A 12,716-nucleotide genomic window follows, 5' to 3' on the forward strand; every position below is an offset into this window, starting at 1 on the left:
ATTTCCATTTGAATGGAATACCTTTTTCATACCCTCATGTTCAACCTGTGAGTCTTTAGATCTGAAGTGAGTCTCTTGTAGACAGCATATATATGGGTCTTGCGCCTTTTCCATGCAGCTGCTCTTTGTCTTTTGATTGGAATATTTAAAGTAATTATTGATAGATAATGTACTTACTGCTATTTTATTAATTGTTTTGATGTTTTCTGTAGTTCTTTTTTGTTCCTTTCATCTTTTGCTCTCTTCCCTTGTGATTTGATGATGATCTTTATTATTATGTTTGAATTCCTTTCTCTTTTTTGTGTGTGTACCTATTAGAGGTTTTTGATTTGTGGTTACCATGAGGTTTATATGTAGCTGTCTATATACACTTAATTATTTTAAGTTACTGATCTCTAAATTCATATGCATTTTAACAGTCCTGCCTTTTTACACCCTCCCTGTGTTTACTGTTTGTGACATCATTTTACATCCTTTTATTTTGTGGATACATACTTATTGTAGAAGTAGATGATTTTTACTACTTTTGCCTTTTAATCTTCCTACCAGTATTATAAGTGGTTGATCTATTCTTTACTGTATATTTTCCTTTACCAATGAGATTTTCCCTTTTGTACTTCTCATATTTCTAGTTGTGGCCTTTTCTTTTCCACTTAGAGAAATCTCTTTAACATTTCTTACAAAGCTTGTTTCGTTGTGCTGAACTCTTAGCTTTCTTTGCTGTAAAATTTTCTTGTCTGTAAAATTTTTTGTCTTTCTGTCAAATCTGAATGAAAGCATTGCTGGGGATAGTATTCCTGGTTGTAGATTTTTCCCTTTTATCACTTTAAATATATTATACCACTCCCTTCTGGCCTGCAGAGTTTCTGCTGAAAAGTCAGCTGGTAGCCTTATGGGAGTTCCCTTATAAGTAACTTGTTGCTTTTCCTTTGCTGTTTTTGATATTCTCTCTTTATGTTTAATTTTTGCCATTTTAATTACAGTGTGTCTTGGTGTGGTCCTATCTGGGTTGATTCTCTTTGAGGCTCTCTGTGCTTCCTGGACCTGGATTTGTTTCCTCTCCCAGCTTAAGAGAAGTTTTCAGCTTTTATGTTTTCAAATATGTTCTCTGCCCCTTTCCTCTCTTCTTCTGGTACCCCTTAATGAGGATGTTAGTATGCTTGACATTGTTCTAGAGGTCTCTTAAACTGGACTCATTTTTTTAAAAATTCTTTTTTCTGTTCCGCTTGGATGATTTTCACTACTTTGTCTTCCAGTTTGCTGATCTGTTGTATTGAATGATGATGGCCTACATCATCTAATCTACTGTTGATTCTTTCTAATGTATTTTTTTATTTTGGCTATTGCATTCTTCATCTCTGTTTGATTCTTCTTTATATTTTCCAACTCTTCATTAAACTTTTCGCTGTGTTTATTTCTTCTTCTGAGTTTGTTGAGCATCTATAGAATCATTACTTTGAACTCTTTATTGGGTAGATTGCTTATCTCCATGTCCCTTAGTTCTTCATCTGGAGTTTTGTATTGTTCATTTGTTTGGAACATATTCCCTGTTTTCTCTTTCTGTCTCATTCCTGGTGTGGCTGGCAGTTTGGGCTGGGGAGTCCTGGAGCTGGTCCTGGCCACTGCTGGGTATAGTTGGGCCCAGAGCTGAGCTTGGCCTGGTTGTGGAAGCAGCTGGTTTCCTGGGTAGCTGACGGTGGGCTTGGGGGTCCTGGGACCAGTGCCTACCCACTACTAGAGGGAGGACCCCAAAATGGAACTTTCCAGCACTGTTGTCTTCATGGTAGAATGAGCTCCCCAATATGGCTGCACCAGAGTCTGTGTCCCCAGAGGGAGTCCCAGTTGCCTCTTGCCTCTTTGAGAGGTTTGCCAAGATCAGCAAGTGGATCTGACTCAGGTTCCTTTCAAATGACTGCCTTGCAGTGAGACTCAAGAGTGTGTGAGATTTTGTATGTAGTCTTTAAGAGTGGAGTCTCTGTTTCCTATAGCCCTCCAGCTCTCCTGTATGCAAGCTTCACCAGCCTTCAAAGCCAGATGTTCTGGAGGCTCATCTTCCCACTGAGGACCCCAGGCTAGGGAGCCCAAAGTGGACCTCTCTTCTTAGGAAGAACCTCCGCTATTGTGATTATCTTTCTGTTTGTAGGTTGCCTGTCTGGTGGTGTAGCTCTTGAGTATACTGTGTCTCTGTGCCTCTTACCTATCTTGTGGTTCCTTCTTTATATCTTTAGTTGTGGAAAACCTTTTTTTGCTAGTCTTCAGATCATTTTCATAGATAGCTGCTCTGTAAATAGTTGTGGGAGGAAGTGAGCTCAGGGTTTTCCCACTCTGCATCTTGGCCACACCCTTCCCATCTTTTCATTCTTTTCTTTTAAGATTGGACTCTTTTTTGAATTAATTTATTTGAATTAATAATTCTGCAATCACCCTGCTACTTTTATACATGTTTATCTTACCTGATCCTCACAGCTACCCATTTTATAGATCGATAACATAAGTTCATAGACATTTGCCAGAAAATAGTCACTTGTTAGGTAGTAAAGGTAGAACTTAGATTTGAATCCAGAACTTTTCTCTCAAGTCTAGAGGTTTTTTTCTTGATACTATACTGATATTACCAAGTCTTATTCATTTTTTCCTTCTTAACTCATAGAACTTACATTCTAATGGGTGAAATGGGTAATTAACTAAACATGATAAGTAAGTTAAGTATTAAGTCTGTTAGAAGATGATAAGTGCTATGGAAAAAAGAAAAAGTGAAGCAGAGTGAGGAAGTAGGGTTCAGATTTTAAATAGGATGTTACTGGAGAACATGGTATTTGAACAGATATTTGAAAGAGATGGCAGAGTTTATATGGATATCTAGTCAAATGAGACAGAAGACTAGTGTGTCCTATTAAGAGACTAACAAGGTGACTAGTGTAATTGTAGTCAATTCATAACCCCCACCCATAACCACTGTTTAAAATCCGTACTTTTAAAATCTCAGCTTCTAATTTGCCTGTCTCTTTTGTTTTAGGAAGGTCTCTTATCCACATCACATTTTCTAGCTTTCACATCTTTTCTTGTGCCATTCTCTGGAAGACCTTTATTGTTTGACACCAGGCTGCGGGGTTTATTGTTTTGGGGATCTTTTCATTTTTGAGAATTGCGGGGAGAAGGCATTGAGGCTGTTAACTCTTGCTCATGGCTTCTCATATTATGAACAGTAAATCAAAATATCATAGTTTTATGTGTCATGCAATGTAACAGCTAGGCTTGGAGACTTTAATTCATTTAAATTGGCTGGACACTCTTTTGCTATCTCCTCACCTGTTTGAAACTTCATCTATCCAACTTTGTTGGCAATTTATTCAGTGTTTTTTATGGGCTAAGCACTGGGCGGGGTGGGCGGGGGAGGTTAGCACATAGTTTTTGCCTTCTGGGACTTACAGGTCTACTAATGAAGAGTGATGTGTCTTTGATTACTGCAAGGGGCTAAGTGCCATAACAGAGGTATGGAAGGGAAATGATGTCCGGTACAGCAATGGAAGGGCAACTTCATTTGAAAGAAATGTAAATTTGAAGAGTAAGAAGAGTATTATTCTGTCAAGATGTTATGCAAAAATTCGTAAATCTGAGGGTGAAAACATTGGTGAGAACATTTGAATGATCACAGAATCAGAACAATTAGGGTAGGAGAATGTGGACAATATAATAAAGTGTATAAAACTGATATGATAGTTGGTTATAGTAATGATGGGGGTCTTCAGCTGTCTGGATAGTTTTTAGAAGTCTTATTCTGATAGCAGCAGAACATCTGGCAATTATTTTACAGTTATAAAAAGAGGAAGGATGAATTATTCTAAAATGGTATTCATTTTCATTGCAGAAAAAAATAAAGTAATAGATAATCAAAATGTAGACAAACATCCAAACTAATTAAGGGATAACCACTATAGCATCTTGGCATGTTTCAGATATGACATATTTGTGTAAAGTCATGCTGTAATAATGTCTTGGAACCACGATTTTTCATTCAGTATCTTGTGGATAACTTTCCATGTCAATAAATATTAATGCACAACATCATCTTCAGTGACTTAACAAGTATTGTATTATATGTAGGTACTACAGATTTAACCAGTATCGTCTTATATTTAATTATTTCTAGTTTTTCCTATTATAAAGAATGCTATGATAACCTTTTTATGATTAAATTCTTAAGAGTTTTCTCAAGGCACTTTTTACAAAAGGGCTCTAATGGGTCAAAGAGCATTAATATGTGATTCATTCAACTCAGTGAGCAGAGGCAGAAATGAAGGACTACTGCTTGTTTGGACTTAATTTTGACCAAGAATAAAGAATTGGAAATGATTGAAATCCTAGAAGAAAGATTGATGCATTTGAGCAGATTTCTATCTTATAATTTAAGAAAGCAGCTTTCTAGAAATTCAGATAAAAGGAAATTATATGTTTCGGCTTGAGTTGCTAAGGGGAAACCAAAACATGACCATAGGAAGCCTAGGAAACTGTGCTTAACCCTGTCTGGGCCTCTGAGGTGATGAGGAGAGAGAGCTGAGGCAACTGGCTTTGATGTGCCAACTTAAACCGCTTTATTGTTATCAGTAAACAATGTATACTACTTATTCAGCTAGCTCATACTTACACTATTTGGGCAAACCCCCCTGTATGAGGTGATGCACTTTAAGGATTATAGTGTCAGCAGTTCCCTTTTTCTCCTAACATATTATTTTGAAAGTTTTAAACATGTAGCAAAGTTAAATTTTATAATAAACACTTACATAGCAATTACCTAGATTCCACCATTAACATTTTACTATGCTTGCTTATCACATATCTATTCATTAAGCCATCCTTTTCTCCAGCCAGTATTAATCTATCTTATTTTTGATGCATTTTAAGTAAAATTAGTAGCTTCATTTTTGAGGTAAATCTCCTATGTTAGCTTTCACCACTGTTGGGGGAAAGTTAAAATCTTTAATTTCGTCAATCTCCATTTTGCATTTTAGATGATTGGACATTGCTTTCTGAATGTCTTGGTGTCTAGACATAGTGGTAACCTCTTTTTAAAGTAAAATTTTAAAATCAAGTTTTGAAGTAAAATGTTCTGTTTTCATTCTTTTATATTGGTCTTGATTTCCTGATAGTATTTTGCCTGCTTTGTCTTCACAAAGTATTTGTAGCTTCACAACATTCGACTGCTAGTCTGATTTTGTTTTGATTTCCAAGTTCTTACCTGCCATCTGCCATTATTTTCAGAAAGTACATTCTAGTTTTTTATGCCTGCTTTCAGGTTTTATACATGTGGTAACTTTTTTAAAAAATTACTTTTTTTTATTATGTGAATTAAAATTAGGACGATGGGTTATAAATATTAATTTGAGCTAGGTTAAAGCTGAAAAGGGAAATTTATTATAGGAGTACTGGGGCATCAAAGAACCCAAGGGCAGGAATGGAGCTTGGCCTCAGAATGGAATTACAACTAAGAACCAGAAAGCCATCAGGTTTCTTGTTAACATCACTTTTTGTTGCTATCTGCTGTGTGTGTTTTTCTAAGCAGTTCAGCCTTTTCTGCTCTTCTGTACAAATGATAAAATATGGCCACCTGCCTCCTCCAGCATATTCAGCCAGTAGCTGATTATAATTGACCCCCCTTATTCCCAGTTTCTGTGTCACATGTCTATAGCGCTCTAATCAGCTTTTGCTTAGAAAGAAGTGACGGCGGTGATCTTAGTGTAAGAATAGCTGCCCAGACAGCTAACTGAGCTGAACTAGATCATCTGTTCATCTTTTTTCATGATTCCTTCTCCAGAGTCTTGCTTTGTCAGATATCGTATTTATTTTCCTCTTGGGTCATCAATCTTTTTTCTTTGTGGACTTTTCCTACTTCTTAAAACCATGCTCAGACAACTTTTTGAAATTGTTTTATGCCTATATCACTCTTTTGAAACAGTCCTCTTAAAAGTTGTCAATAACCCAATTATAAAATCTGATCACCATTTGATCAGTTCCCAATACCTGGTAGATGTTCTTGTCTCTTTCCTTAGCTCCCATGTTTTTGCATTATCCTAGTTTTCTTCCTACCCTTCCTACCACTCTGGGCATGCCTTTGCTGACTTTTTTTTCCCCTCTGCTTCCTAAATTTACAAACCCTTAAGATTAATTTTTAGTCCTTTCTTTTATATTTTCTACCTTAATAATCTCATCTACTCAGACTTTATTTGCTTTTCACCATTGGGGGAACTTTTGAGTTAATATTTAATTTTACGTTAATATTTTTAAGTCAGTATCTATTTTCACATTTTAAAATATTGGGCATTTCTACCTGAATGCCTTGCTGGTTTCTCAAACCTAGTATGTGTGTATAAGGCATGATTTTAGCCTTCAGTCCCAGTACTCCACTATTTCTATTTATTTCCACCATTATTTAGACACTTAAGCCCAATGTCTGAGTCATAAGACCTTGCTAAACTCCATTCCCTCTTCCTTAACCAGTCCATTGACAAATCATATAGATTCTGTCTATTTGTTTTGATTCTCAACTGTGTCTCAAGACAGTTTTGCTTTTCTCCCATTGACACCAACCTAGATGAAATCTTAATTATCTCATATCTAGCCTGGTTTCCCTTTCTCTATTTTCTCCCCTTCACGTGATTCTCCATTCTATCATCAGACCAATCTTTGGAGAAAGTGTGAGTACTTGCTGCCTGCTGGTGCTGTGTTACATTCTTACACTGCAAAGTTGATTGACAGTCCAGTGGAGATATACAGAAGATATGATGTAGTAGTAAATTCTATAATCAGTTTATATAGAAAGAGCCATAAACTCTTCTTGAGGAAGATAGGAAAGGCTTTACTGGAAAAGTGACTTCTGAACTGGTTCTTGGTGGATAAATAGGAGTTCTCTATAGAGAGAAGGGCATTTCAGACGACGGATATATAGCAAGTACAAAGACAGGCAGACATAAAAGCTCATGATGTGTTTAAGAAATCATGATAACTTTTAGTGTGGCTGGAAGAATAGCTGTTGAGGAAGGTGAATATATAATTTGGAGCCAGATTGCAAAGGACATTGTATGCTATGTTAAAGAGTTGGTATTTCATCCATATTGGGAAACAGCAAAAATTTAGAGCAGATATTGTTAAATTTTTACTTTTGGCAGCAACATGGAAAATACTGTTTTGATCCTATTGCTCCCTATTGATTATTGAATAATAAATCTCAATTCCTTTAATTTGGTACTCAAGGATTTCTGTTGTTCTCTGTGACTTTCTTGCATATCCTCTCTGCTTCAGCCAGTTTGGGCTACTTACTAGCATGGAAAAGTCCTGTGCTTTTCTGCCTCTGCTTGATTGTTGAATTTCTGCCATTTTCCAAAGCATTTGGAAGTTAACGTGCCATCACAGTGAAGCCTTCTTTTCTGAGCTAGAGATGTTGTAATACTTTGATCTCCTTGTGTAGAAGTCAGTGAGTATATTTAAATAATAGCTTGGTAGTTAAGGAGTATTGGAACCACAAAACCAAGATTTAAATCCTAGGTGTATCATGTCTTGCTTATGTCATGTTGGACAAGTAACTGACTCTAAGCCTGTTTTCTCATGATTTAAAAAGGGATAATAACACCCATATCACTGGATTAATGTGAGAAGGAAAAGAGTTAATGTTTGGAAAACACTTAGCTTTACAGTATTATGCAATACTGTTTCTATTGCAGTAAATTATATGGTAGGAGTAATAGAAATCCAGTGCTGAGGTAGTTTCTGAAGGTGGAAGCACAGCAAGAAGACAGTGGTCTTCAGTGGAAACCATGACATTTTAATAGCAAGAACAGATTTCTAATAAATATCACCTTATTCTTTAAGGAGGAAAGGAGGAACCCAGAGAGTGAAGAACATCAGCAATTTCTTGAGCTACCTGGTAGGCTCCTTGTCAGTATCATGCACATGTTGTCACCCTTGTGCTATGTCTCATTTGCATCTCTTCTTGGTTGCTCTTAGGAGTCATGGCCCACTGCTGCCTTTACTTGGTATGTGGCCTTGGTGGTCACACATACTGGAATTTTAATAAACATTATTATGCTAAAGATAAGTTAGTTGCTAAATCATTGTCTTAATTTTTATACTTAGAACGCTTTTAACTTGTATTAACTAAGAAAATTTTCTTACAGATCAACTTTCTGAAATTTGGATCAGTATGTATTGTCTCTGGGTAGCTCTCATTCCCCCTTCCAGGATAATCCTTTGTAAAATTTATGTATAGACCTATGCACTTCCTCTGTCATGTAACCGAATCCCTATTTCCTGTTACCCTTTCCTCTGTCTTCTACATGGTGAGTGCTCCCACTTTGTCCTGTTGCTGCCCTGTTTTGTTGGAAAATTCTACTCGGGCCAATTGTCTCCTAAAGTACAGTAAGGTTAAAGTTTTTCATGCCCCCGCCCCTTTTCTTCAATTCCAGTCCCTCCTGATTTTCATAGAGTTTGGGTGAGAGCAACTTGATTTTAAGTCTTTTATATTGTTGTTGGCTATATTGCCCACACTGTATGTTTCATACCTGTGACTCATTTAAATATTTTGGAAAGCAGCTATGCTTACCACAATATCACCAACACTGTACTATTTATTTTGTAACTGGAATTTTGTACCTTTTAATCTCCCTCACCTATTTCTCTCACCCCCACCTTACCTTCCACTGGCAACCACCTGTTTGTTCGCTATACCTAGGACTTGACTCCATATCTTTGACTTTGTTCATTTGTTTTGTTTTTTAGATTCCACATATAAGTGAAAGTATTTGTCTTTCTCTGACCTATTTCACTTGGTTTAATACCCTAAGTCTATCCTTGTTGTTGTAAAGGGGAAGATCTCATTCTTTTTATGGCTGAGTAATATTCCATCACATGTGCACACATACGTGCATGTGTGTGTCACGTCTTTATCCATTCGTTTAGGGTGGGCACTTAGGTTGCCTGCATATCTTGGCTATTGTAAATAATGATACATTGAACACAGAGGAGCATATCTCTTTTCAAATTAGTGTTTTCCTTTTCCTTGAATAAACACCCAGGAATGGAATTGCTGGATCATATAGTAGTTCTCTTTTTAATTTTTTGAGGAACCTCCACACTGTTTTTCCATAGTAGCTGCACCAGTTTATATTCCCACCAACACTGCATGAAGGTTCCCTTTTCTCCACATCAGAACTCTGCTTTTAAAGTGAGTACCCAAGGTAATATTTATACTCCCAAGAAGTTTGAGAACCTCTGTTGTAATTGGGTCCTGATTTTAATATTTCCTTTTCTCTACCCCCAAACTTTGTGGGGTTCATTTTTTTCAGTGGGTTTGCCAGAAGCAAAGGTAACAATCCCAGCTACCTGTCATTTAAAGTAAAAGGCACTGCTTATTATTACTACTTTAAGTAAAAAGACACTTGTTACTGCAAGAATACTATGTGTATCAAGCAAATATAGACTCCAGTCTTGGCCTTTTTAGGGTCTTGTCAGGGGTATTGAGTTGTCCCCTGCAGGACAGCTAAAAAGGGAACTCAGAGGCTTGGTTTTTGTGGCATACAGATATTTGGAGACATTTATATTCTAATTGTTGTTCAGTTTTATAGTTTTTGCAAAAATGAAAGGCTGTACTACAAGTGACCTGTGGAAGCTTATGATACAGCTTCCTCTTCCAGTTACTAGCAAGCAGGAGGGAACAATGAAAGTGAAGTGACATTTTCCCAGTTGGTTGTAGAGAAAGTGAGTATAGTCCAGGGAGCATACATGGTTAAGGGAAGTATACATCCTTGTTCTTTGTCTTTTGCTAAGACAACTCCCTGATACTCATTTGGGCTGTTTTCCTTATTATATAGACCAACACAGGAGGGAGAACAATAGAATGGTTGTTACTTTGTAGGCGTTCAGAATGGCAGATACTAAGTTTGTGTGAGTGTGTGTGTGTGTGTGTGTGTGTGTACACACCTGCCCTAGCACAAAATGTTTGGAATATATACAACTACAAGTATGAGTGACTAGTAGTCTGTATTTCCGTTTTCAAAGAGGTTATTCAAACAATGAATTTCCAATTGGTAGAATTTGGTAGAGTGTAAGATAAGTTTGGGAGCAAGGGAAGGCACCCGAGGAGCCTGTGGTGAGTGGAGTGTCAGATTATTCTGCCAAGGGGTATGGCTGGCTTTGCTTTGTTTACCCCAGTCTTTGCTTCTTTCCCCACTTTTTTGTGCCTGTCTGTAAGATTTTCTCTGCTTATACTGTATATTCCTTTTTCTTCCATTCATTAATTCATAGTGAGTATAATAGGAATTGGATTTTGAGGACACAGCGTTTGACTCTTGAATTCAGATTTTCAAAAGTTTCTTTGAAGTACCAGATTCTTGTAAACTATAAAGAATTGACTATAGGAAGTTAAATATGTATTTGATTTTCTGTATGTTTGAAGCTAACTCATTCATAATAGAATTCTGTCATTTAAAAAACCCAACAATTTGTAGAGATTGCTAAAAAAACCTAACAATGGGCTTTATAACAAACCATCATAGAATTTCTGTATGTATGTGAAGGAAAGAATTGTTCTCTTGGAACACGGAGAAATAGGACTGAAATTCAAGGGCTGAGCAGTATGTTTGCCTCATGTTCAGAGTTGTGGTAACCAGACTTAGTTCATAGCATTTGCCTATGAACAAATGTGGGCCCTCCTTTATTTTTATTTCCTCAATCTCTGATTTCTAATCCCATCTGCCCCCTCCCATGGGCACCCATGAATGTTCTTGAATATATATACATATGTTTTATAAAGTATGCAGTTTTATTTAGTGTATTTTTAACTTGCTTAAATTATATTATGCTATAGATTGTATTGTTTCTCCTTTTGTGTTCACCACTGTTTGTGAAATTTCTTCACGTTCCTGTATTTATATCTGTCTATCTCACTTCTTCTGATTGCTGCATACTATTTCATGGAGTTTACTTACCATTCATCCATTCCTCTAGTGATGCCTCCAGCTACTCTTACAAATAATACTCCAGAGAATATATCACACGTTTCCTTACGGAACTGAGTGTGAATTCCTCCCAAATATATACCTAGGAGTTGTATAACTGGGTCATAGAAATGGCATTACCTATGAAGAGTCAGCACATGATTGCTCAGCGGGGCAGTTTACCGGTTAATGCTTGTTGTTTCCTCTTTTCCATGTTCTTGCTAACAATTTTCCGTGTCTAAAATCTTACATTTAATCTACTTTACACTGTCACTTTGCATAAAATTAGAAAACTGATTGGCTTATTACACCAAAGGGCCAAGTTTTAATTATGGCAACTAGAGTTTTAATTTAGGGGATATTGAGGGAAGATTGAAATTCATGTTGAGGTTCAAAGTGTTGCATGATAATGTCCAGGTTTTGCAAGGAGAAGCACACTTATCTTGTTGGGCAGGGGGGTGTTATCTTGTTGACCTGTTCAGAAACTTGATCAGGGTTCCAGAATCAATCATAGTTAGGTAGTTTGACTGATGTTAACACCCTCACTAGTAACCAAAGTTAAGTGTGCCCATGGACTAATTAAATTCATGATGAAAAAATAAAATTGTCAAGCTTCTTGGCCATTTCAGTTGCTCAGTTTTTCTATGTAGGAAATAAAATTCCTATTTCCTAAAGATGGATAAAAATTTGGTTTTTATCTGAACTGAGTAGTGATATATCTTTTATTAGAACTTTGATTATTGGAATTATATTGGAAAAATGATTTTTTAAAAGTTATCAGCTAGCTGAATTTTTTTTTATTGCTAAACCGAATAAAAGTAGCCTAAATCACATTTTTCTTTTCTTTATTTTCTAATGAAAAATGTCATGATTAGAAATAGTAATGGTAGAAACTGTGCATTTACATCAAGATGCATGCAATTTATCACTATTAGAGGAATAGTTATCTGACTCTTAATCTATGTTTATACAGCGACTTAAAAGTGAAAATTTCCCATTTTAAGAATAAAGAAAGGAATACCATGGTTTTCATAAAAAATAATGCTAGATCTAACATTTCAGTTAAAGATTGTGCAGACAGCAGCACTGGGGAATGCAGACTATTGAACAGACATATCATGGGAGAATACTGCCACCTTGTGTATGTGTGATGCTATTTTATGTCTCCATTTTCTTTTGTTATGCCAGCGAAAACAATGTGCTTTTTCACTACTTGGTACTGTGCTCAGATTTGTAAATGTGTAAACACTGGGGTTTTTTTTTTTTTTTTTTGGTTTATGTGTACTAAAATCAATACAGCTTTTCTTTTTTCTTGGCAAGAGGAGGAATGTATTTTGAAGACATTAAATTTGGTATTGTTAGCTCTAAGAACTGGAAAGTCTGGGAGATCAGTCTGATTAGTTGATCTCTGTGGTTAGTTGAGAACTGAATTATTTTATTTGAATCTTATGGTAAGTTGGTGATTCTTTGATCAGTCTTCATTTCAGTGCTTATAGTGCTTTGGGATCATTATTCTGAGTGGCAGAATTTATTATCCTATAGATAAAAGAAGTACAAGTCATTGGATTTACTGACACAACCAGATTTCTTGATTTTTAAATGTTTCCCTTTAGGTCAGGTGCAAAATAATGACTATAATAATAACATGTAATAGTGCTTTGAAAAATACTGTGATGAAGAAAAGTTTTCTTTAAATCATTTTGGTTACTTGAGAGCATGACTTAGTGGGTT

At 36.2% G+C, this 12,716-nt stretch overlaps 1 protein-coding gene across 2 annotated transcripts in view; it reads left to right on the plus strand.

Annotated features, from left to right (window-relative positions):
• AGPS (alkylglycerone phosphate synthase) overlaps window positions 1-12,716 on the plus strand; it is a 119,868-nt gene that overhangs the window by 11,746 nt on the left and 95,406 nt on the right. Inside the window, exon 1 of one of the 2 annotated variants that reach the window (XM_064484929.1) lies at window positions 12,375-12,436. The exons of the other annotated variant lie outside the window; for it this stretch is intronic. The gene's annotated coding sequence lies outside the window, so the exon portion shown is untranslated. Of the gene's footprint in view, window positions 1-12,374; window positions 12,437-12,716 lie in introns of those variants that run through there. 2 annotated transcript variants of the gene reach the window in all.

Source organism: Camelus dromedarius, chromosome 4 (assembly GCF_036321535.1).
Source record: "Camelus dromedarius isolate mCamDro1 chromosome 4, mCamDro1.pat, whole genome shotgun sequence".
NCBI lineage: Eukaryota > Metazoa > Chordata > Mammalia > Artiodactyla > Camelidae > Camelus > Camelus dromedarius.